This window comes from Paroedura picta, chromosome 6 (assembly GCF_049243985.1).
Source record: "Paroedura picta isolate Pp20150507F chromosome 6, Ppicta_v3.0, whole genome shotgun sequence".
NCBI lineage: Eukaryota > Metazoa > Chordata > Lepidosauria > Squamata > Gekkonidae > Paroedura > Paroedura picta.
The window spans coordinates 65,612,760-65,639,511 of NC_135374.1; the positions used below are offsets into that span (position 1 = coordinate 65,612,760).

A 26,752-nucleotide genomic window follows, 5' to 3' on the forward strand; every position below is an offset into this window, starting at 1 on the left:
TGTGTGTGGTGTTCAAATAATTTCCTAGCATACCAGTAAAAATAACAATGATGATAACCAGTTTGTTCCTTAGAAGATGCATTACACTGAGCCAGCCAGGCCATTTGAAATGCCAGAGAATGGAACAGGAGGATTCCACAGGCAAAGTGTGTCTTTGAAATATCTGAAGTATGACATGAAATAATAATGAACTGAATTACTTTAAAAGCCATTTTAAAGTGTTATTTAAAACATTATTTCTGAAGGTGCAGATGTGTAGTTTGGAATATCTACTTTTTAAAAATGATGCTTGACACATCTAAGTCATTAATTTCAATACAACCAGAAATTAAATAATGGGAGAAGAAGGGGAGGGAAGATTTGCATATAAAGAAACCTTCCGACAAAGATCCACATAAGGGGGGGGGGGGCTGGCAAAGACTGCTTTCCCCCCTGCTCCCTTGCCTTTCCCTCTTACTTCTTGCTTACATGATGTCCTTTCTGGTTCCTCCCCCTCCTTCTTTTTCTTACATACACACACAAACACACACATATACACACAGACGCCTTCCCCCTACTCCCACCTGCCCTCTCCCCCCTTAACTATCTCTTCCCCGACATCATCCCCGGTCCCTCCCCCCACTCAGACACACACATAGAGAGACCACTTTCTCCCCAGTCATTACCTTTTGCAGCAGGAGGGCTGCCATGTTTGCAGATATGGACTAAATTCTGCAGATATGGACTAAATTCTGCAGATATGGACTAAATTATGTTTGGCACTGAGGCTTCCACTCAAATTCTGGACTGCGGCAACCAGCCATAAGAAGCTACATGCCCAGGTTGCCCCAGACATTTTTTGTCTTTGATTGCCTCTCAGGAGGTGTCCGTTGTGGTGCCACACACTTGCTGCACTATCTACGTCAACTGTGTCAGCATTTCATTCCTCCGTGACATATTATTTCCTTTTCACCACAGCCGAAATGCATTTCACTCTTCACTGTGACTCAGAGTTTGTATTGAGGAAATCTTGACCAAGAGCAAAGCAGAAAGTTTCTATTCCCTTCAAAGTAATGGCAGCCCTTTGCAGAGTTCTTCCAACCTGTTCTTAAGTATCTTTGTGGGAAATCAATCGCATTGTGCAGAATATGCTTAGGACTGAAGGGCAAGTGCACTATGGGCACATAATGGGACCCCTGTGCATTCTATTGTGCTCTCATCTTCGTCTAAATCAGTCTGGATTTATGCCACTTCTTCCTTCTTTTTACATACTGTAGATATTTTCATCTATATGGCAGAGATTCTTTTTAGTCAGATATATTAAATTAATGTATTAATGTTTATACTTCCATCCTCCTAAAGTATAGGCCCATTCTGCTGGTCAGACTCAGTAGGAAAGAGGGAAAACTTCGAACCTGGAGTCGGTATTCATTTGTCAGAAACTTTTGCAATGGAAGAAAAGTCTTTTATTGTTTTTGAGTTACTATGTTGGTATCAAAAAAGGAAGTGCCTAATTTAATAAGACTGAACTGATGTCAAGGCTCTTATGAGTTCTCCGACTATTCTAAGCCACTTGATAGTTAAATCTATTGTCTTACAAATTTATGCAGTGTCACAACTGTCAAACATAATAACAGAAACTAGTCACTACAAAAATTTCCTAATGTTGCAGCATTTATGGTTTCACTTTCACTTTCACAGTATCATGGCTGAAGAAGGATACTGAGGAGTCAAATGTTATATATATCATGACAATTATAGCTTTTCTGAAATGTACTTCCCAAAATACATAGTTTCTGTGTTTTTCTTCTTTTAGAAACATTTGCAATACTAGAAATAAATATGATAGGATTCAGCCAAATGTAAATATTTCTGTTGCTATTTGTCCTTTCTTTGTCCTTTCTTTAAATTTTTCTGTTATGCTGAATGTGCACACATATTTGTATATACAGTGTACACATGATTTCTGCACATTAGAGTCCTGAATCTTTTGAAAGCTACTTCTAATCTCATGTACATATTTGGTTTATCCATTTAAGCATACTTTACCAAGATATTTCCATTTTTATATACCATAAATATTTGGTATGTTTCATGTTCTCCAGTTTTGTTCTATTTTTATTTATTTTCCTGGGCTCCAAGATCACTGCAGATGGGGACTGCAGTAAAGAAATTAAAAAACGCTTGCTCCTGGGGAGGAAAGCTGTGGCAAATCTAGACAGCATCCTAAAAAGCAGAGACATCACCCTGCCAACAAAAGTGTGTTTAGTCAAGGCTATGGTATTTCCAGTTGCAATGTATGGCTGCGAAGGTTGGACCATAAGGAAGGCCGAGCATCAAAGAATTGAGGCTTTTGAACTCTGGTGCTGGAGAAGACTCTTGCGAGTCCCTTAGACTGCAAGGCAAACAAACCAGTCAGTCCTAGAGGAGATCAGCCCTGACTGCTCCTTAGAAGGCCAGATCCTGAAGATGAAACTGAAATACTTTGGCCACCTCACGAGAAGGAAGGACTCCCTGGAGAAGATCCTAATGCTGGGAGCGATCGAGGGCAAAAGAAGAAGGGGATGACAGAGAATGAGGTGGCTGGATGGAGTCACTGAAGCAGTCGGTGCAAACTTAAATGGACTCCGGGGAATGGTAGAGGACAGGAAGGCCTGGAGGATCATTGTCCATGGGGTCGCGATGGGTCGGACACGACTTCGCACCTAACAACAACAACAACATGTTCTCCAGTACTTTATGAAAAGAATTCTAGTTGTGGTCAACAAATATGAACTTATTTTTCTACATTCTGTACTTATATTTTAGTACGTTATATAAGAAATAACACATGATTCAGAATTGTATGATCCAGTAGTAGAATGAAGAATTCCTGGATTAAAGATAAAAAGTGTCAATATTCTTCCCCCATTTTCAGCAGCTCAGCTGTGTTCTCCATCTGTTCTTGAGAGTCAGATAGAGAAATGCTATGGTTCTGATTATACCAGTGGCTAGTGACTTCACATACTCAAGTTCCTCAAGTTCACATACTGAGTTCCTGTAGAAAGGTAGTTTGTTGCCACCATTTTATCCAAGAGAACTGATCTCTTTGGTCTGCAAAACAGTAGCAATTCTGGGTGATCTTCAGGCTGAACCTGCAAGTTGAAGCCAAAAACAAGAATTGATCAAGGGCTGTATAATAATGTTCAAACATATTCCTTCAGTACATTTTAATCTCTATATTAATATATTGATACTTCTCATTATTATATTAATAAATAAATGGTTACCAGTTACATAATTGCTCAATTCCACTTTGAAATTTCTGAAGCTATATCTCTATAATTACATCAGATTTCTATTGAAGGAAAACATCTTTCTACAATTTGCAGCAATTCTTCATTAATAATTTTAGACTTACATTTATAAAGAGGATATTATATACTTGCATTAAGAAAGGCATTGCAACAGTAAAATAGCATGCAGCGAATAGTAAATATACTCAGCCAGCTTGAAGAAATACCAGGGGCCATTCCGCACGGGGGGGAAAAAAGCCTTATGCAAGCACAATGGCATAACGCAAAAAAAAACCCTAGAATTCCTCACCTGCTATCTCCTGTGCTGCCGTTTAGCACTTCCTGCCATTGTGCACACCTGCTTGAGATGGCAGAAGAGGGGAACATGCTAGATATGCTCTTCTCTTCCGCCTGTCAATCAAGACAGGCAGCCAATCACCTATCTTGCTCTTTTACAGGGACCGCATGCCTGTTATTTTTTTAAATGAGACTTATTTGTTTAAATACATATATGCTTATTCATGGATTCATTGTGCTCCTTTCGCTGCAATCCCTCTTGCAATCTTGAGCCTTGAAGCTTTTTTTAAAAAATTGGGGGGACCATTTGGGTTTGTTTTTTTTTGTGGGGAAGAGGCATGTTTTATGGGCAAACTGGTGGGGAAAAGTTTATTTTGTGCTCTGCCTAGGTGATTGTGTGTCTATTTATTGCTCCAGGCAGTTGTTAAAAAAAGAAACCTCCATTCTGGGTCAAGAGAGAGGGAGGTGGTCCTGAGGGAGGGCACTGGAGCTGGAAATCTCGCTACTTCAGCTACTTTGGTAATGCATGTAATCTTGTGTGAGTGTCTTGCTGGCTGCTTTCATCTTGCTAGCGCTACATGGCAGGGGTTATCCACTTTTGTGGATTCCCCTAAAAGCTCTTTAAAATGGAAGATGTAGCTGCCAGATGCAGATGTAACACTGGATGTTTATGACGTCGTGCAAAATGCCAAAAATATGCCATTTGCAAAGGGTTTCATTTTTTAAATCAGGTGCAGAATGACCCCAGTTATATCCTCTCCTGGGGCCTAGCTGCACTAATCATTTACTCTTGATTTTCACAGTCTTCTATGTGGCTTGGGTTAATTGGATAGCTATGTGAACAATTCTGAACAGAAAAGTTTTCAAGGCAGGCTTATTTTTGTGGCATATAACTACAGGGTCCAGACTTGGTGACCAATATATAGCTCTGCATACATGATTCATTTCTCTACAGTCTGTTTATTTTTAACTCATGGACATCTACCAATTAGGAATGACAACCACTAAATGCTAAGATTTAAAGTACAGTATTGTCTTAGCCAAATGCTATAAGGAAGTCTGAAAATAATAGGCAAGCCATAGTAATCAGACACACTTAGACATGAAGTTTTTCAGAAGCAAAACTGGTATAAGCGGCAGGGGGAAATGTAGATGGTCAAACAATGGGTATAGAACTTAGGACTTAATCATCTGCAGACGACACTACACAATAAGCCATGCCAGGAAGACATTTTTCCTGTTGCTCAGAACTCTCTTTTCACTCTGTAGTCTGTTAGCACTGACAGCTTATGGTCAATTGAGCACATTATCAGATTTTGTAAAGAACATTTACAGACTGCTCTGGAGATCCCTTCCTCCAACTGTTTTTCCTGAGGCAGTTGTTTGTGATAGGCTTAACACAGAGGCATCAATGCATCATGACACTCAATGGCAATGATGTAATTCAGAGGACATAACCTCAGAAGACTGATGGCCCATTTTTACAAAGGGTGAACTGATGTGGGGGTAGCAGAGTACAGGAGGGAAGGAGAAGCTGTTGGGTCTGTCTGAAGGAAAGTGACTTAGTAATGGTCTTCCTTAGGGAATGTACGCACACATGGACCACAACCACACACATAAGTCTCCACCCCTACTGCCACCACCGCACAGCTCTCCATTTAGAACTTTCAAAAATGTCTTTTTCCCCTATGGGCTATGGATCATTTAACGCTCCTTGAGTAGTCTGCACTGCAGCCATGGGAGGAAAAAGAGGATGGGAATCTGAGACAAGGGAAAGAAAGCTGTAACCTGCTGAGCAAGCAAGCTGTCTTTCCGCCCCCACTCCCACCCAGAAGAGGAAGCCACTTTGTAAGCAGTAAACTGAAATGGGTCCCTTGACCATTTTTCTTTATGAATAAAAGGAGAAGTCTCATGGTGTACACTGAAGATTGCTGGAGGAGGAAGGAGAGAGGACTGTGGACAGACATATTCTGCAATATGGGTGGTTAGGAGTGGAGGACTAGCATCCCAAGCATAGCAGAAGGGTGGGAGAGGGATCTGAGAACATTTCTGCAAGAAAAAACTCCATCTTTGTGATAAATAAATGGAAAGAATCATAGTATTGCCACTCTTTAAAAACCCAGGAAAACAGTGAACAGAATGTATGAAGAAAGAAAGAAAGAAAGAAAGAAAGAAAGAAAGAAAGAAAGAAAGAAAGAAAGAAAGAAAGAAAGAAAGAAAGAAAGAGTGGGGGAAAATAATCAGCCTCTATATGGACTCCAGGGAATGGTAGAGGACAAGAAGGCCTGGAGGATCATTGTCCATGGGGTCGCGATGGTTTGGACACGACTTCACACCTAACAACAACAATCATAAATCTGATAGCCGTCTCCCAGCTTTTGTCTATCATTTTCCCTCTTCTAATGAGAATACTGCTTGTACACACAGCGATTCCATTCAGCTGTCATAGCTAATGGCTGATGATAAAAATATCCTCTATGAATTCATCAAATTGTTTTAAAAAGGCATTCTCACTATATGTAAAGTTCCATTTTGAAATCCTGTCTAAATTAGTTTCTCCTCTTCCTTTGCAAAGCACAGAACCATGGTGGGTCTGAAGAACAATTTGGAGCATGGAATAACATTGTATAGCAACAAATATGACATCAACTGGATGACAGATGGCTTTGACACTCAAGGCTCAGACATGACCACTCCCATCCTTTGGAGTTTGTGTGTGTGGTTTTGGGCAAGACCCTTGTCTCCATCTAGTCCAGAATCTTTTTTCCAACAGCAGTTATTCAGAAGTCTCTGGAGAACTCACATGAATGCCATGAAGGAAACAGTGTTTCTCCATTTGGATCAGGCACCTGTTATTCAGAGGTACACTTCTGCTGAATTTTGTGGTTCCATTTAACTATCAAGGCTGATAGGAGGAAATTCCATAAACTGCTTGTTGTAAACTGCTGCGAGCCAGCCAGCTTGAGAGCAGCAGTCAATAACATGAATGAATGAATGAATGAATGAATGAATGAATGAATGGATGGATGGATGGATGGATGGATGGATGCATGCATGCATGCATGCATGCATGCATGCATGAATGCATATCCCAATTCATAGAGGGCTAAGTGACAGATTTCTGTCATATTTCCATCTCCATGGCATGAAAGTGACAGACTTTATGCCTATGTGATGGAAGTTTTTCAGAAAAAGTGCAGTAGTGCTACATATAACAAATGTGTGCCAAGCATATTGTCCTAGCGCCTTTTGTTTTTCCTAACTTCTCTTCTTCACAACATTCTCCCTTCATCCTTCAGCATCATACCCACCAATTATATGGTTAATTTAACTTACTGGGTTCAGTTACTCATCACTTTAGCTCAGGTATAGGAAAGTTGCAGATAAACTTTCAACTTCAAAACAGAAGTAAAAACAAAACTTGAGATGGCAGAAGTAATAAACTCTCATTTGGCTTTACAGGGCATATTGAACTAGATATCTTTCAGAAAGCATTAGGGTGTTATATACAACACAGGAGAACAGCAAGATATGTGTATCTTATTCAAACTAGTGCACGTAGCTCTTGAGTGTTGTGATTATTGTCAGTTTGCCTTTGGCCATAAATAGTTGGGCCAGCTGCTACACATACACAGTAAAATTAGTACATAAACCTTGTATATTTCACATGTAGGCATCTTGACATGTTGTGTAGACCCACACAGAGGCTGACAAGAAACAGCTTTCCTTGTGCTGACTCAAGACCAGAGCACCCATTGCAGAAGGCTGCTGAGTGGGCAACACAGGAAAAGCTGCTTTAGTTAGAGGAAGGTTCCTTAGAGGATGGTTAGATCCACACCAATATATTGCATGAACTTAATTCGTTAACCTGTACAACACTTTAATTCTTGGCCACAGGAACATTGCAGTCCTAAGCCCTTTTAAGTAATGGTAGCTATATCTTTTGCTAGGAAACAGTGAAATTATAAAAGCCAACAGATTGTTTCATATGTTACTGGATTACTAGGGTGATTCATTGATTTTTATGCATGAGAAATAATAACTGAAGATCTTCTCTCCAATTGCTGGAACATAAAGACATCAGAAATTGGAAAGGGCTGAGTGGAAACACAATAAGGGGAAAGGCATGCCTTCCCAATGCATGCCAGGGTGGGGGGAGCGTGCTTCCTTCGTGCACTAATTCAGCCAGTTCAACCAGCTCCACATTGGACAGCAATAATTGGAGTAAGGATAGAGAATATATCCCTCTGCATATATGCACCCCCAGTCCCAAGGGAATGCAGCCTACAGGAGTTTGGCAACAGTAGCAGAAGTGTAGAGGAAATGCTTATCTCCTCCAATGCCACTCCAAGATAAAGTGCAAATACTCTGTAGCCTGCCTTGTGATGGGTATCTTTGAAAAAGCATTTATTAAATCACTGCATGATTCTGGGACACTACATAGCAATAGTTCAGCTACATGGTGGTCCATAATTCCATCCCCAGTGTCCTTAGCTGCTCCACGATTTCCAGGATATTCTCATCCTTCTGTATTTTTGGCACCATTGTGTAGCAGATACAGTTTGCTGTTTAATTTTGCATGCCTGTGGACTCTTTGCAATGACTTCCATTTATGCCAATAAAGGTACTCTGACTCTGACCTCCACATACCTTTGAAAACATGACTGGTTTTTACATGCTGAGTTTCTCTACCAGGAGTCTCAAAATGGCTTACTATCGACTTCCCTTTCCCCACAATAGACATCCTATGAGGTAGGTGAGGCTGAGAGAGCCCTGATATTACTGCTCCATCAGAACAGTTTTATTAGTGCTGTGGTGAGCCCAAGGTCACCCAGCTGGCTGCATGTGGAGGAGGAGCAGGAAATCAAACCTGGCTCCTAACCACTACACCAAATGGGCTCTTATGTTTCTTTTCTAATGTTTACTGTTTCTTTCCTAATGTGGATAAGCTAATCATCTTCTGGAAACAGACTGATAACTGCTTTCTGCTTTTCTATTTCTTTTATCTGAGTTTTTGGAGTTGTCTCCTGGACTATCTGTGATGAGAACTTCCCTGTGTTTATTCTTGGAAAAGCATTTTCACCTTAAATTTCCAGAGTTGACTTGTCATTGTTCAGCTGTGTTATTTCCAGTCTAAGATATGGACTGCCAGCCATTTTCCTGGAGTCTTTTCTTTAATTGCTACATTTTCCTGGGCCAGCTGTTAACAAATGACTGAATGCAGGCTGAAGTCTTTCCCCAAGAACTAAAAACATTTACTTAGCTTTTAAACACAGAGAACAGACAATTACACATAGGTCCACATTTGGAAAAGGAACAGTATGAAGCTCTCCTGCTCTGCAGCAGGCACAGAAAAAGGTATACATAGAAACTTGAAAAGGAACATCTGGCCCTTTTAATTTCTAAGTAACATACTTAGGTAAAATCCCTATTAAATCTGTGAATACAGTAAGACACGGACATTCAGCTCCAACAAGCAAACAATTTTACTGTTACCTGTGGTACCATTCCCCTGAAATGCTACCAGACTCTGGATTTCAACCAGTGAAATCGTCCCTTTGGATTGTATTCCATAGTGCCAGAAATTCTGGATCAGCATCTATGACAACAGACATTGTGGGACACTAGCACTTGTGTGCTTCTTCAATCAAGACTATTTCAGTTAAGACTCTGGACTTTTGACATTTGCCCTGGCCTGGACAAAAATAAAAATTTAGGCCAACTTTTCTCTGCAGAGTATCAGTGGTTCTTGGCATGACGGACTGACCTCATGAACTCAGCATCCCTGCATCAGTAGGAAATACACATGCAACTCTGACAACTTCAAAGAGCATCCTCCTCCCTGACTCCCCCCCCCACACACACACACACACTTACACTAAAAGGCAGATGTCAGAAGTGTTTTCTTACCTTTGAATCTCGTTCCTATCCATTCTAAACCACCAGAATGCGAAGAATATTATGGCTCTATATATCAAACCAGGTCCCAAGTTTCCCAGATCATTCTCATTGATCATTTGACTCCAGAATCAATCAACCTTTTTGGCCACCACATCAAAAGGTGCACCCTTTGTCCAAAGTGCACTTTTTGTTTACGTGAATAGACTTCTGTGAATAGACTTAAGGACCAATCATATGCCTCCATTAATGTCCAATCACGCATCCTGTCAGTAGCCATGAATATCTATATGTTCTACAGTTATAATTGTTCGTGTTCAGTATTTCTGATTCCAATAATACTAACTAAAATGCTCTGCGAAAATTGAGGAAAGGCTAAATGAAAGGTGGTTAACTAGCTAGGATCTGTTTTGCACAGTTTACGAGGTGATTAAGCCGTTCAATAATCCAAGGCAGGCAACAAATATTGTTTAAAATAATATTGTAGCTTTATTTATAGCATTGTTGTTGTTGTTAGGTACAAAGTTGTGTCTGACCCATCGTGACCCCATGGACAATGATCCTCCAGGACTTCCTGTACTCTACCATTCCTCGAAGTCCATTTAAGTTTGCACCAACAGTGCAAACTTAAATGGACTTGTGATTCCATGCCTGGTTCTCACTGCTGCTTCTTGACCTGCATATAGGTTTCTCAAGAGACAGATAAGATGCTCTGGTATTCCCATCTCTTTAAGAACTTGCCACAATTTGTTGTGCTCCACACAATCAAAGGCTTTAGCATAATCAATGAAGCAGAAGTAGATGTTTTTCTGGAACTCCCTAGCTTTCTCCACCTTAGGGTACAAGTGGACTAAACACTTTCAACAGTATCTATAGTCACTAGACTCTTCACAGGCTGTCACTTCTCCAACAGGGCATCCCTCTTGTTTCTACAACTACTACAGCAGTGATAGAGAAATTTAAAAAAATGGCTACCAGGCCAATGGCATTATGTTATTTTCAAGGAAAACCTGGAAGTGACCCTAGTACTCCATCTGAACTTCTGAAGATGCTATGGTTTTACCATAGAGTTTCTGCCAATTCCTAGAAATATATGATGGCATGGTTGGGTTTTCCCTGAAAATGACATCATGGTGTCACTGACAACCATTCCTCATGTTCCCACCCCCTGTGTTTCTTTCTGGTTGGCCTGGCAACCTTAGCAGGCTTGGCAACCCTTGCAGAAAATGGTTTAACTGAAATAATACTTTCAAAATAGTTCATATTTGCTTTACTACACAAAAACACAAATTTGAAGGGAAGGAACAAAGCTTTCTGTATTAACAATGCTATTTTCTTTGCTCTTAATCATAAGCAATGGCATTATAAACCGGTCAGATCTAGTATAGAAAATAAAATAGCATAATAAATGTATCATTGTCTACTAAATCTACAATAAAAGTACCTATTACTTACAATTGTGATACATGTTTTTAAGCATTTTGTGCAGTTCTGGAGGCTTCACTTCAAAAAGGATTTGGATAAAACTGAGAGGGTACAGAGGAGAGCAATGAGGATGATCTGAGTCCTGGGGACCAAGCCCTGTGAAGAAAGGCTGAGAGACATGGGAATGTTCAGTCTGAAAAAGAGGAGGTTGAAAGAGGACCTGATTGCTCTCTAAGTATTTAAAAGGTTGTCCCTTGGAGGAGGGCAGAAAGCAATTCCCATTGGCAGCAGAGGATAGGACCCACAGTAATGGCTTCAAATTATGTGTAGAATGGTACCAGCTACATAATGGGGGTAGAGGTGGGGGACCTTTCATTTTCAGAGCAGTTCAGTAGTGGAATAGGCTGTCCAAGGAGGTAGTGACCCCCCCCTCAATGGTGGACTTTAAGCAGCAGCTAGACAAATACTTATCATGGATGCTTTAGGCTGATTCTGCATTGAGGAGGGAGTTGGTCTAGTTGACCTATATAGACACTTCCAACTCTATAGTTCTATTATTCTATATTCTAAGATTTGTACCTTACTACTACTGTTCTTTTTTACAGTCTACAATGGCTACATTTCTCTATCATCCTTATGGCTTATACTGGCTCTGACTTGTTATTTTAATAAAGTTTTTCCTATTTCCAAATCTCAGTTTTCCAGCAGAAATATCTCATTACTTTTTATCGTGTTCAGTGTCATCATAAACTGTGCCCTGTATTTCAATCAATCTATTTTGGTTTTGCTTTTTTCCCTGCCATTTGTGCACTTCAGCAGAAGGTTGCTCTTAATGCAGAAATAACTTGCGTTGGGAGCTTTTAAAACAAATAACAGCATATTTAGAACAAACAAAGCTGACCTTTGCCACTGCTTTACTGTTATGTTGAGTCCTTATGCCTCAGTGTACAATTCTAATTAGATGCACTTCACTTATTTGATTGCTTGTTCATTTATTTTCATTTGGGAAATATGCTATTCATCTACCTCTAAATGTCCACCACCCTTATCAAGGTCGTGTCCATTCTTTGATTTGCCTAGTTAGCACTTATACTCAACCATGTAGTTAGACTAGTCTCTCAAACTGCTTCTAATTTCTTTACATTGTGTGATCAGCTCTTCTTTGTTGTGCCATTTCATCTTACCCTGACTTGCTGGAATAAAAACATACATTTTTGTCAAATACTATTTTTACAATAAAGTATATTGTTTAGCTTTGTGTTAATGGCCCCTGCACATTTTCATATCTCCTGAGACTGGAATTCTTTATGGCGGCCGCCCTAAATGCAGGGCAGCCCGTTGACGTTGCGACGCACGGCAGGTGAGAGGGGAGGGGACTGAGTGGGCACCACGTGGTCGGGCCCCGGCCTCTTCGCCGCAGTCGGGGCAGACAGCTCACTGTCGCACAACGAGGGTGTGCTGCGGGAAGGCCAGGAGAGCATCAGCAAGCCGCGGAGCAGGCGCAGGGGCGAACTGTCGACCTTGGGCAGCACAGGGCTAGTCCCTGCCCGCGATCTGCTTTGCGGTAGAGGAGGGCACTGGCAGGTGTGGAGCTCAAGTGCGGGGGAGCAATGGAGCCCCGGAAGCGCTCGCGGGCTGCAAAAGGGGACAAGGCCAGACGGTCATGGGTGGAGGGAAGCCAAACAGGGACCAGGGGAGGTTCGGGCCAGCAGGCCAGCATCCTCAGGGCCAGGGAGGCCTGATCGGTGGCATTACTGGAGATCCGGGGAGCAGCATCAGGGGGCGGGGAGGCCAGCCGCGAACGGCCCTGCACTCAGCCAAAGGGGTGGGGGCCTTGGGCCAGAAAGGCCACAGGGAAAGGACAAGGGGCGCAGTCACAGGAAAATTTCAAAGCACAGTCTTCTTCGGGTGTAAGGGTTATGTATGGCCTGTCTTACATCTTTAATTGATTTACAGGGCAAGTGTCAGTGGCTACACAAGTTCTCATCGTGGGCCATATCATCGCCTATTGGGCTGGGCGATACGCTGCTGCATTGGGCTGGGGACCTCATCTCGGGCTGGAAGAGCTGATGCAACTATCCTGGGCGGGGCACCATGGGCTTACATGGCCATCGTTGATAGATGTCATAACGGATGAGGTCTTCAAGAACGGAGCACCGATGGCCCTGATAATTCAACTGGGTGAAAACGATCTTCCAGGGATCTCTGGGCTCCAGCTGACCAATATGATCAAGTCAGATCTGGGGGTGTTGAGGGCACATTTGCCAGCTTCAGTTCTATTTTGGTTAGAGCTCCTCGACAGGAGGGCTTGGCGGAACGCGGCACAGCCTGGCCAGGTCCATGAGGCCAAGCGCAAGGTGAACAAAGCAGCAGGAAAGTTAGTGTCACAGATGGGTGGTTTTGTCATTCCACACCCGGACATAACTTTTAGCTTAGCTCCGCTGTTTCGATCAGATGGGGTTCACCTGTCAGAATGGGGGCTTGACCTTTGGCTACATGACATTAGAGCTGCACTGTTAGATTGGTTTCGGGGGGGTCAGAGGGTTGGTGGGAATGGGGCCTGTTGGCCCTCGTTCGGTGGCGGTTTGAGGGCACAAGAAGAAGCCTTGGCAGGGGGCTGGTTTGCGTACTGGCCCCTTGAGGGTGGGGGTCCCAATAAGGGACTGGCTCATACAAGTGGGGTTAACCCAGCTGGGTAGCCAGGGGCTTGGAGCCAGATGCCTGAAGGGTAGAATGAGGTAGGCACCCTTCTGCCCTTTGGGAATGGCATCTCCCAGGAAAGGTGTCAGGAGGCAAGGGCCTGCCCGCCCGGCTGGGTTAGGGCAGGACCAGAGAGCCACCGACCCTTGTGTATGCAGTCAGCCGGACGGCTGCAGGGTGGCTCTTCTTGTGCCAGGCCAACCCTCCAGCGGGAGGATTTTGTTGTCAATAAACTGTGGCCATGTTTATGCCAATATCAGAGTCGAGTCTTGCTTTGCCCAAGAATCCATGCCTGCTAGTCAATAAAGACCATGACTGTTACTAATTTCTGCAGTCTCTCACTTCTAAGAATGATCAAGTAACTGATATCCTAGGCTTCTCAGCCTAACCTGCCATACTGGGTTATTCTGAGAATAGGAAAGAGGACAGATTATATACAATGTTTCAGATCCACTTTGTAAGAAAGATGCTATAAAAACAAAACAACAATAACAATACTTTGATATAACTAGTATTGCTAATTCTGGCTTGAGAAACTCCATATTTTGCAGTTGAATCTGGGAAGGAAGGACAAAGTTTGGAGAAGGGAGAAAACTCAGAAACTAAGTAATTCCATAGAGTCAACCCTCCGAAGCTACCATTTCTTTCAGGACAACTGATTTCTGTAGTCTGGAGTAGGGATGGGCATGAACTGGCTCTTGAGCCAAAATTCATTGTGAATTTGAACTAGTTCATGGCCCCAGAATCAGTCATCAGGGAAGGTGCCTTTCTCAAACAGTTTTCAGACTTTTGTCCAGTTTGAGTCACTTACGCCTCAGTAGAGTGATCTACCCATCAGATGTTAGGTATAAATGGCTAGAAACCATTTAAGCTGGTCATTTTAATAATCAATTTCACTTCCCCCTGCTTTGAAGCAAAAGAGAGCAAAATCAATTGATGAAATGGCTGCCAGAGATTTAAACCTAGCAGCTGACAGGTGGACCCACTAAGCTGTTAGGTTTAAATGGTTGCCAGCCATTTCAGCAGTCTGTTCTGTTTCCCCTGCTTCTAAGTGGTAAGGAATGAACAGGTTAAATAGCTACCAGCCATTTAACACTTCCAGGAAGACCCCTCCTTTCTCCAAAGCATGTCTGAACTGCTTGGTTTGTTTTGGAGCTTTTGGTTCTGGTCAGTTCAGGGAGTAGGTTCAGGATCACCCCCAAGCTGAACCAGAATTTTCTGGTCTGTGCTCATTCATAGTCTAGTGATCAGCTGTAATTCTGGGAGAAATCCCAGTCATACCTGGACAATCGCAACCCTAGGTATAACCTTTATGAAAATACACAATGGCAAGCAATCAAATTCCAAAGGATTCCATTTCTCCTGTTTTGTCCTCTTTGATTGGCTCCTAACTCCCCACTAACAGGTGACTTCTCATAGATTAACTTTTGTGTATGGTCAGTTGAACACCTATATGAGGTTTCTTGGCCTTAGAAATCAGGATAGAATTCATGTTTATGTTGCTAGGCATATCATCTACATGGATGCTGAACTGTTCCCAAGGCTGGGATCTATTCAGAGAAAGAGTAACTAAACTTAAGTTTTTAAAAAATCACAAATATAAAATGTTATTGATAAGTATTTGGAATAAAAAATATAACTTTCTAACATGGTCGCCAGAGGAGCCCTTGCCTACTAGGTTCATGACAGCAGCTGTTGTGGAAGAGAGGAGACCATGCAAAAAGGCAATAACCCAGCAGGAGTAGGGTGCATTATCTGAAGTACAGTCTCCTTCCCATCAGCAGGGGTAGGAGGTTTGCCAGCCTGAGGTATTAACTGGAAGCATAGTGCACACAACTTGGGCTTGTGGATCCTGCGCAAACCAAACTAGAATGGGGCAAGGCAAGGAAGGAGTTAAGATGGAACTAAGGCTCAAAAAGGAAAGGATGGTGCTGGACTTTGTTGGGATACTGGAATATATCCCAGTGTAATCTTCTAAGTATGGGATCTGCCTGATGTTGTAAGATGATATAATAATACAGCCCAGCAGTTTTGTTTATTTATTGAGCTCAAAAGAAATTATTATATTCTGATGGCAAAGAAAATAGACCACAGTAATTGCCACATTTCTTTTCATAGCTCAAAGGACAAGGACAGACCTGGGGCCTGTTGCTTCAGCAACAAAGCTATTCTCCCATGTCCCAAAGTCAGTGCTGTGAGGATGAGCGGTAGCTGATCTGAGGCAACACAAATGCTGAATAATGGGGAAGATCCAGTGTTGCTAATTGTCTAAATTGCATAAATGATCATTTGGTTTTAAATGTGCATTTATATTGACACTTTGTAGCGTATCATTTTATGAGCTTTTCTGAACAATATCTGAATGAGACGCTGGCTACTGTAACTCATAATAACACAATGTAGCGTTGTTATTTCTGTAATAGCTTCATTATTATAATGAGTTAACATTATTATAATATTTTTAAAGATTTTTTAAGGATGTTTTTTAAGATAAGGAAATACGATAGAGCAGCAATGGGATACCACATTCAATTATGAGACAATCCATTTAAAAAATTCACATCTGATGTATTGATTAAGGATGGGCGATTCGGATTCGGAAACGCCCAAATCGGCCGAATCGGGGCCGATTCGGGCGTTTCCGAGCCAGAAACGGTCCGAATCGGACCTCTGGCGCCCCCTAGCGGTCCGAATCGGCGAGATTCGGCGATTCGGGCCGAATCGATTCGGCAGGCCCGAATCGATTCGGCATGAGTCGGAGGCTTCAGGCAGCCGTTGCCTGAAGCCTCTCTGCTGTTTGGCTTTTTTTTTTTTTTCAAACAGTATTTTTTTGCCGCCTAAAATGGCGGCGGGGGGGAGGGGGGGAGTGAGTGGCCAATCAGAATGCCTGTAGCTTTTCAGCTCAGGCATTCTGGCCACTCACAGAAGACTTTTTATTTTTAAATCCCCTTGCTTTGTAGCCTGCCCGGGAGGAGGCTACTTAAAGCAAGGGGCTGCTTGCTGGAGCTCACTTTGAGCTCTGGCTGGCTGGCTGACTCCTAAGCTCTGCTTGGTTGAGCAGCCTGCCTGCCCTGCCTGCCTGCCTCCTCTCCTGGGTGGACTTCTGGACCTGGCTGTGGACTCTGCGCTGGACAAGACAGCAATAGTTTGTTTTAGGGGTTTTTTTCTTCTGCTTTTCTATTTTTCTCTATTTTCCCCTCTCTCTCTCCCCCCCCCTCTCTCTCTCCTCTTTTCAAAAGTTTTTTGCCTTTGGGTTTCTGTGGGTGGGGGCCTGGGGGGGTTGGGGAATTGTGTTTGCTGTTCATTGTGTTAACTGTTTGCTGTGTTGTTTTTTGTTAAAGTATTTTGGGGGTGGGGGTTGGGGCTTGTATTTTAAAGTTGCCTTGCCTTGTTTCTGATTGTTTTTTTTGGGGGGGGGTTGGTTGTTTTGGGTTTTTTTCTACAGATTTCCTCAGTTGCCACCTTTGGGCTTCGTGCCCTGGGTGGCAGCTGGTTGTTTGATAGGTGTGTAGGTGTTTTTTTGGTGGGGGGCTAGTTTTAGTTTAGTTTGTTCTTTAGTTTAGTTTAGTTTGTTAGGTTGTGTTTGTTAGGTTGGTTTAGCTTAGGGCCTTGCAGGGCCAGTTTTTGCCAGCCACCTTTGGGGGAGTGCCCTGGGTGGCTGCTGCTTGTTTGTTGGGAGCTGTTTCTTTGGTAGAGTTAGCTTGTTTGGTTAGGGCCCTGCGGGGCAAGTTTTTCTTGGTGGACACCCTTGGGGGAGTGCCCTGGGTGGCTGCTGGTTGTTTGCAGAAGCTGTTTGGTTGGCCTAGGCTAGGCTTGGTTTGATTTAGCAGTTAGGGCCTTGCAGGGCCACTTTTGCTTGGTTGCCACCTTTGGGAGAGTGCCCTGGGTGGCTGGCAGCTGGTTGGTGTTTTGGGGATTGTTTGTTTCCTTCCTGGGGGGAATTGCTGCGTTCTTCTTGGGGTGTCCAATTAGTGACCCTTTAAATAGGCAGTAAAATCCATAGTGTTAGGAGAAATTATAAAGTGCAAATAATTTTTTAGAATAGATAGTTTCTTTCCTAAGTAGCCAGATAGGATTTTTATAAGAGAACAGTGATTTGGGTTTTAGGTTAAAATTGTATTTTCTTGATAGTTAAAAAAACATTTAAACCAGCAGGGGCTGTGCCTTATTGAAGGCCAGCTTTCCTGGTAGAGACAGGAATTGATTTAGAGGCCAACAGGTTTAGGGGTTCTTCTTAGCAGATCAGGTGGGGGCTTGGTGCACAAATCTGCTCCAGCCTTCCTTCTAGCTAGTAACACTCAGGTAGTTTAAAACACTTTGAAAGTCTAAAAAGGTTTTTTTTTCCTAATTTTTCCCTGCTGTAGGTTAGGTAGGGACAGTTAAACTTAGCTAGGACCAGACAGGTTCCTTTAGTTTAACAAAAAAAAAAAAAGGAGAGAGAGAGAGAGAGAGAGAGAACAGGAAAACTCCATAGAAGTTAGGTCAGCTTAGGGTCTAAAAAAACTAAACAGGTAGCTGGTGGGAGGGTTTTATAAGTTTCAAGGTTTCCTTAGAAACAAGTGTTAGGGCAGTTAGTGGTAGGGCCTCAAATTTCCCTGTCTCTTAGATTACAGACAGTTAGTAGGAAAAGTTTGTCCAAGGGAACATGAGTGGGAAGAAGGAAGGTCAGGCTAGGGGCCCTGGGGGAAAGGCCCTACAGAAAACCAGAGGGGTGGAGGGGAGTGAGAGGGGGAAGGAAGCGTCCTTCCCCCCACCTGAGAAGAGGCCTGTCTTGGGTCGACCTTCCACCACTCCGACCTCTGGCCGGAGTGGTGCAATAAAGAGTGTCCGCAAGGGTCTCTTTATTGAGGCGGCTGACGGGGCGCCCCCTTCTAAGGTGCGGCAGGCAGGGGTCTTTGCTGGCACTTCTGCGGGGCCTGCTGATCAGGCAGCCCCTCGTGCTGCTCCTTTTGCTAGCGAGGCATGGGGGCGTCAGGAGGAGTTGCCTGATCTCTCCCTCGGGGTGAGCCTTGGGGACATGAGTGGCTTGTCCTTCATGTCCCCAGGCATCACCTCGGGGGTGCAGAGAGCCCTGGAGGAGATGGGTGAGGGACTGGCCCGCCAGTCTACTCCCCTTTCTCCTCCAGGATCCAGCAGGCTTCAATTGGGGGGGGAACAGGAGCAGATGGTTGAGGTGGTGCAAGAGGGAGAGATGGAGGTGGCACCCCCTGCCCCACCATCTCGACCCCTTCCCCCTCTCTCACCTCTTTCTGTCCCCACCTCAGGACACGGTGTGTCCGGCCCGAGCTCCTCACAGGAGGCAGCTCAGAGGACTTCGCAGGCTGCAAGCCAGCCTGCGTCGTCCAAAGGCTCCAAAGTCTGGAATTACTTCCAGATAGTGGAGGGAACCCACCTAGCAGAGTGCCAGCTCTGTAGGCAGAGGGTTAGTCGTGGAAGGCAGGAGCGCCACTACACGACTAGCGGCCTCATGAACCACCTGAAGAGGCACCACCAGGCTGTCCTGCTTCAGGGGGAGAGACAGGCTGGCAGTGGGGTGCCTGCGCAGGCACAACCTACCAGCACGGGGCTGGAGAGTCTCCCTGGGACCTCCACCTCGAGAGCTCTCCCTAAGAGTTCTGCTCAGGGGGCGGGTGGAGTTAGAGGGAGGCAAGCGACCATGGTGGAGATGCTTGCCCGGGCTGGCAGTGGCATGCCAAAAGGGGGGTTTGAGGCAGGGTGTAGGGCCGCGAACCATGACCTAGCTGCGCTCATGGCCGTGGGTGGGTACCCCTTTCGTCTGGCCGACGACATGTACTTCCACCGACTATGCCGTCGCATATCCACCTGGTACACGCCTCCTAGTCGTACCACGATTAGCAGGACAGTGTTGCCCTCTCTTTATAGGGCAGCCAGGTGCCGGGTGGAGGTAGAGATGTCCCGAGCTTCAGGGACCGTACACTTCACCTCGGATATATGGACGTCATGTCATGCGCAAGATGCGTACATCTCGCTGACTGCGCATTGGTGGGACGTACGGGAGGTGCTGGGTGGGGTTGAGCCTGTTAGGCAGGGTGAGGGCTGCCGGGCAGGCTATCGCCATGCCTTGCTGCACATCGAACCCTTCGATGTGCGGCACACGGCAGACAACATCGAGGGCACCATTCGTAGAATGGTAGATGGCTGGGTAGGCAGTGGGACGGGGGTCACCAAGGGCTTCTTGGTGACAGATGGTGCCCTCAACATGACCAAGGCGGTCAAGGGCATGGGCCTGAAGCACATCTCCTGTGCGGCCCACCTTCTCCACCTCGTGGTTAAGGATGCCCTTGGGATCGGCTCCAAGGGAACCGGTTCATCCGCCGAAGCCATTGACTTCAGGCATCTCATCGAGAAGTGCCGGAAGATCGTGGCGCATTTCTCTCACAGCTCGTACGACGTCTCGAGGCTGGAGAGAAAGCAGGTCCTGATGGGCGTGCCGCAGCACTGCCTTATCAGAGACGTCAGCACGCGCTGGAACTCCACCCGCGCCATGCTTGAGCGCTTGGTGGAGCAGAGGAGAGCCTTAGACGCCCTTGTCCAGGAGACGAGGATGTTTATGCCTGGGGAGTGGCTCACCCACCGAGAGTGGGAGATCATTTCTCAGACCGTGGAAGTGCTTGCGCCCTTCAAGACTTCCACGGAGATGCTCTCGTCTGACACGGCGAGTTTGGGTCTGGTCGTGCCCATGGTCCACAAGGCCCGTGTGGTGCTGGCCCCCTTCCTGGACCCGGCTCGAGGACGTGCAGACGTTGTTCCAGCCGTGCGCGCGCTTGCGAGGAGGCTTCTGAGAGGGCTTGAGAGCCGCTTCGAACCCCTCTGCAAGTCTGTGACATACAGGCTCGCCGCCATGTGTGATCCGCGCGTCAAGGGCAGCTTAGCAGAGAGGGAGAGGAGCCTTCCTGAATGGCGCGAGCTGCTCATTCAGAGGCTTGCCTGGTGGAAGTCCAAGGAGGCTGAGGTGTCAGGCCAGGCAGGGGAGGAAGGAGCCAGCACGTCCGCTGCTCCTTCCCCCCCAGCCTCTGCTGGCACATCAGCCACTGCGGGCCACCCTAGCGAGAAGGCTGAGCAGGGCAACTTCTTGCTGGGGTTCCTCCAGCCCACTCCTTCTCTTGAGGGCAGCGGGTGCCCGAGGGAGGACAGTGCGTCTGGGATGGTGAGGGCTTACCTCGGTGAGCCCCAGGAGTCCGAGAACGCCTGTCCCTTGAGATACTGGGCCAGGATGGAGGCGGTCTGGCCGGCCCTCTCCCGCCTGGCCCGTGTCTACCTTTCGTGCCCGCCAACGAGCGTCCAGAGCGAGCGGGCATTTTCTCATGCTAGCAGCACCGTCTGCGAGTATCGCTCCCGCCTGGCGCCCGAAAGAGTCCAGCAATTGGTCTTCCTCAAGGTCAACTTGCCGGCTCTTGGCCATCCAGAACTATTCTTGGAGGAGGACTGAGGTGAGCACAGAATTGCTGTGACTGCATCCTCTCTGAGTCTGTTCTGGGTGGCGGGGATGAAAAACGCTCGCCCAAGGTAAAAATTCAGACAGGACCAGTGCCCTGGCCAATCTAAATTGCCCCCCCCCCAACCACACAAACAGAAATTCTGCAATCACCAGAGGGCCAGAGATTAAATCTGGGTCCCTCAGTCATGCCACCCATTTGGAAAACTTTTCCCAGTCCCAAAGTGAGCCTTAGAGCTCAAGGTAAACCCAAGAAGTAACTGAGCATTTCTCAGTGGGTGCCCAGGAGGAGTTTGTTGTTGTGCGTGCGCCGATTTGTCTTTTTGCTGCTGCCAGGGCTGTTCTCCCAGAACAGCTCTGCCAGGGCTCTCTCAGGATGTGGCCTGAGTAGAGCAGTTGGGTTAGAGGTGGTTTGAGGCTGTGGCCTGTTAGGTTGTTGGATTCCCCACCAGTGTCCACTGCGCCGTGTGTGGACTTCTGGGGGGGGAATGTGTCTTTTTGCTGCTGCCAGGGCTGTTCTCCCAGAACAGCTCTGCCAGGGCTCTCTCAGGATGTGGCCTGAGTAGAGCAGTTGGATTTGTGGTGTTTGAGGGCGGTGGCCCAAGCGTAGGAAGGGAAAGGTGAGTGGAAGCTGCTTTGATACACCTTTGGGTTGTGAAAAGCAAGTCTTCCTCTTGCTTTGTATTTGTTAGAGGGGGGAGGCTGGATGGGAGAGCCAGTGATGAGTCCACAGCATGGATGGAGCATCCAGATTCGCCTCTGAGCTCCTCCATTTGCTTTCTGAGGCTCTCCTGGGTTAGTGCGTAGGCGCCGTGAAGCTTTACAGCTTCACTGGGGGTTTCTGGGGGGATCTCCAGGTCTCCCCTGGAGGTTGACATCCCTGAGCCACTAGTGTTCCTAGTGGTGCAGGGATATCCCCCCCACAGGCCAGTGCAGGGCCCCCCTCTCCTCTGCAGGGGAACCCAGGTGAGAACTCAGTGGACCTTATTGGTTCTGCAGTTCTCACCTGGAGGCTGCTTAGGCTGACAGCCACAGGTTCCCCTGCACCTGGGAGAGAGAGTCCCTTCCTGGCCTCTGTTTGGAGCCAATGCAAGTCAATGTCTCCATTGACTTGCATTGGCAAGCCTTCCCCCGCCTTCCCCGGGGGCTGGGAGGGAGGGGGTGCAAGTTGCACCCCTGAAACTTCTTGGGGATCTCAGGGAGGGTCTTCCCTGAGTCCCCTGAAAGTTTCAAGAAGATTAGACCAAGGGGTCCAATGCTACGGGCTCCCAAAGAGGGTGCCCCTATCCGCTCCATTGGTTACAATGGAGCGTCAGGTTCTCTAGGCTGAACATGTTTCTCCATAGACTTCTATGGGGGATGTTCCTTGGGAGCCCCCAGGATGGGACCCCCTGGTGCAATCTTCCTGAAACTTGCAGGGGATGGAGGGAAGACCCCCCCAGAGATCCCCTGCAAGTTTCATGAAGATTGGACCAAGGGATCCCCATCCTATGGGCTCCCAAAAGCGTGAGAAAAAAATGATTTCAGCAGGTAAATTGCCAATTTCCTTGTTCTGTAATCATTTTTTTCTCACGCTTTTGGGAGCCCATAGGATGGGGACCCCTTGGTCCAATATTCATGAAACTTGCAGGGGATCTCTGGGGGGGTCTTCCCTCCATCCCCTGCAAGTTTCAGGAAGATTGCACCAGGGGGTCCCATCCTGGGGGCTCCCAAGGAACATCCCCCATAGAAGTCTATGGAGAAACATGTTCAGCCTAGAGAACCTGACGCTCCATTGTAACCAATGGAGCGGATAGGGGCACCCTCTTTGGGAGCCCGTAGCATTGGACCCCTTGGTCCAATCTTCTTGAAACTTTCAGGGGACTCAGGGAAGACCCTCCCTGAGATCCCCAAGAAGTTTCAGGGGTGCAACTTGCACCCCCTCCCTCCCAGCCCCCGGGGAAGGCGGGGGAAGGCTTGCCAATGCAAGTCAATGGAGACATTGACTTGCATTGGCCCCGAAACGCCCGAAACGATTCGGGAGGCTCCAATGCAAGTCAATGGCTTCCATTGACTTGCATTGGCCCCGAATCGGCTCGGACAGCTCCGAATCGATTCGGGAGCCTTTCAATGCAAGTCAATGGCCTCCATTGACTTGTATTGGCTCCCGAATCGATTCGGACCGGTCCGAATCGGTCCGAATCGGCCGATTCGGATCCGAATCGGTCCGAATCGGGCCGGTCCGAACCCGAACCGGTCCGAATCGGGCCGATTCGGATCCGAAACGGTCCGAATCGGGGCCCCCGTGCACAACCCTAGTCTTGATGAACTAAAACATTGACTTAAACATTGCAAAATTGCATTTGTTTTGGATATACGCCTATTTGTTGCTCCAGGCAGTTTGCTTTATTAAAAAAATAAAACCATGTCCCTGGGAGAAGGGAGAGGGAGGCAGGTGCGAGCTTTAAAATGGAGGATGTAGCTAGCGGTTTGCTGCTTGGATGCTGGATGTTGGCAGTGTTGTATGAAAAGCCAAAAATGTAGCATCTTCACCAGGTAAGCATTTCACTATATTTATGGCATGCGGAAGAACCCTCTGTGTTGCTGTCATCAGTGCTGCAAACGTAGAGGCATATGTGTAGGTGACAGAGCTTCCAAACATGGGACCCTGTTTTTCCAAACATTTCTCTGTATTGCCTCAACAAGATAGGATCTTGGCATCCATGCACACTTTTGTACTGCCCCATATATCCAAGCCATTTTAAGGCCTGCCTTCTTTCCTAGTACTAGTTCAGATAACAATTTTGCCCTCTGCCTGTCACTGAAGTTTCATTGTCTAGCTTTTAATTCTTCATCCTTACTTCTCAACATCTTCAAACATTGTGTCAAGTTGTGTCAGTGCTGTTAGCAGATGGGTCTTCATTCATGTAATGCTCTGACAGAGATACCCCATTGCCAGGGGCATTACTTAAACAATTGCTAGAATGTTAATTTGCAATAACAATTATTGATTATCTTTAAAAATGTAAAAAGCTTTCTGGTGGCATGGAAGGCAAAACATTCAGGGGAAATGGTGGCTTGCTGTGTGGATTCAGCCATAGATTGTTTAAATTAGTCTCAAATTATATAAATAATTATAAATAAATGCTGTGTTTAAAAAAAGATCCTACTTTTTGATACTCATCTGAGTTTTCCTTAGTTAATTTTCATGCATGCTCAGTTTTAAAGGGGGGGGGGAGATGCAAACTCTCCAGCAGTCGTTAAAGGTCATTTGGCACAAAGCAAACAGATTTTCATCTGACTGACACACTCAACCACATTTAGTTTGGCAGTCAAATGCAAAATTGACAAGATGCAAAATTGACAAGATCTCAAAGCAAAAGTTGATCAATGGGAAATATGCTTCCCAGGAATAAAAATTCTGCATCTTCTGGTTTGGGCAATTCTTAATTGGATTGTTTCCACTAATTCGATGACCTACATGCTAACACAAAAATGTTTCTTTTTGTGACACCTCCTACATTCTACTTCTTTTGCTAGACTTCCTTGGAAGGTGTGATTTGGATTCTTGCCATGTCATCTGCATTTTTTAGGCTCCCATCTGGCTAGTGGTAACACCTCATTAACTCTCTAGATGGGTATAGTCCTCATGAATTGCATATAGACTATTTTCTCTTGCTTTCTTTTTACAGCATCGGGGTAAATTGGTGTGATATGTCCTTTACTGCTGGCCTGTAAATCACTTTGTTGTTGTTTTTGTCCTTTCAGTGAGGTATGGGTCCACTTGCAATTATACTGACACATTATTGTCCTTATGCCCACCTACGGGTGGTCTTAGCCAATGAGCAGCAGGAACAATTGTCCAGGGTCCCACACTGCCAATGTTCCTGCTATACTCCAGGAGAGAGAAAAGAAGATGAAGAGCAGGATCTTGCCACCTCTTTCACCTGACCCATCTGAGGCCTAGACCACTGGCTTCCAGTGGCTGTGGTAGCTCCCTCCCACCTAGAATAAGACCACTTGTGCTCAGGGCTCCATTGCTAGTTGGGGGACAGGGGGGATAGGTTTTTTAGCACTTACTGTTCCTGTTGCAGCTCCTGTATGGCCTATTATGCATGGCTGCCGAAACGGCAATTTCAGGTCACATGGAAAACGCGGACGGGGAAGACATGAAGCAAACCGCTTACGCACGGGACAGGATGCAATGGCGGCAAAACCCAGAGTAACCGATTATGCATGCGGCAACCCCAGCGCCGCTTTTGGTTGCGCCCTAGCCACCCGGAAGCTCCGCTTTCTTCCACGTTTCGCAGACGCGGCTTGTCCAGCGGCATGCACCGAATCTGCAGCCGGTTGCAGCCGGCACCATGCGTTATCAGTGATTTTAGGCAATGCCATTCCACCCCGAACGCGGACCTTCCCCTCCTTGCATAATGGGTCTATAATCTGACTTTTTTTTCCTCCGCCCCTCCTTAGGCAACTCTATTTAACCTTACTCAGTATTTCCCTTTGTCTTATTTTTCATTCAGGACTCTGGATCCTGGGTACTCTTTTCTTTTTGTCACTTTTTTGCTGGTGAAAAAGATTAATCCCACTCTTACTCCATGTTGTATGCAAGGAGAGACACACACTGCTATAATCTTTTACTAGAATTTGTGAGTGACTTACCCTGAAGTCCTTTCTTTTATTATGTTCCTCTACAGCTCTTGGAACTCAGTCCAAACAAAATGTATAGGAATTGTCCAGGCTATTTCAAATCATTAATGGATCTTTTTATTTCTTCTTTTTATAATAATTCAAATCTTTGTAAATCATCCAAAATCATAAATCATAACCAAAACGGGTTCCTAGGTAAATAATATCCCGTTTTCCCAAACTTCCTCAGTGATTGTGATCCTTCATATTTTCTTAATGTTTTCACTACTCCATATTAATTATCCCATAGGCTCTCCGCTCATCATGCTTTTTAAGTCTTAAAATAAAAAGATCCATTAATGATTTGAAATAGCCTGGACAATTCCTATACATTTTGTTTGGACTGGAGTTACCAAAAGGAATTGACGGTTCGTTTGTAGTTTATCTGTCCAGTAGCCTGCCAGGAGCAACAGGTTCTGGAGAAAGAACTTGTAGGTGGATGAAGCTAGAAAAGGTGTAACCCAAGCTGGAAGAGATCTAACAGGAGAAAAGCTGCATTTGCAATTGATGGACAACATGTATGTGTGCGCACATGAGTATGAGTGTATGCTTGAGAGCAGGCAGTTAATTCAAGATAAAATGTTTTGAAGGACTGAACGGGTCTGAGATATTTAGATAGGTAAAGGTAAAGGTAAAGTTATCCCCCGTGCATGCACCGAGTCATGTCTGACCCTTGGGGTGACGCCCTCTAGCGTTTTCATGGCAGACTCAATATGGGGTGGTTTGCCAGTGCATTCCCCAGTCATTACCGTTTACCCCCCAGCAAGCTGGGTACTCATTTTACCGACCTCGGAAGGATGGAAGGCTGAGTCAACCTTGAGCCGGCTGCTGGGATTGAACTCCCAGCCTTATGAGCAAAGCTTTCAGACGGCTGCCTTACCACTCTGCGCCACAAGAGGCTCTTGATATTTAGATAAAGAAGAGTAATAAGTGATTTTTTAATAAAGATATGTAATATAGGTAATATAGAGAAATGTGCATGCACATGAAAGCTTATACCTTAAATAAAACTTTGCTGGTCATAAAGGTGACACTGGACTCAGACTTTGTT

General features: G+C 45.6%; 1 long non-coding RNA gene across 1 annotated transcript in view; it reads right to left on the minus strand.

Annotated features, from left to right (window-relative positions):
* Window positions 1-2,702: 2,702 nt before the first annotated feature.
* Window positions 2,703-26,752, minus strand: part of LOC143840009 (uncharacterized) — a 71,155-nt gene continuing 47,105 nt past the window's right edge. The window contains exon 2 of the long non-coding RNA XR_013231978.1: window positions 2,703-3,113. This is a non-coding gene — a long non-coding RNA (uncharacterized LOC143840009). The remainder of the gene's footprint in view (window positions 3,114-26,752) is intronic.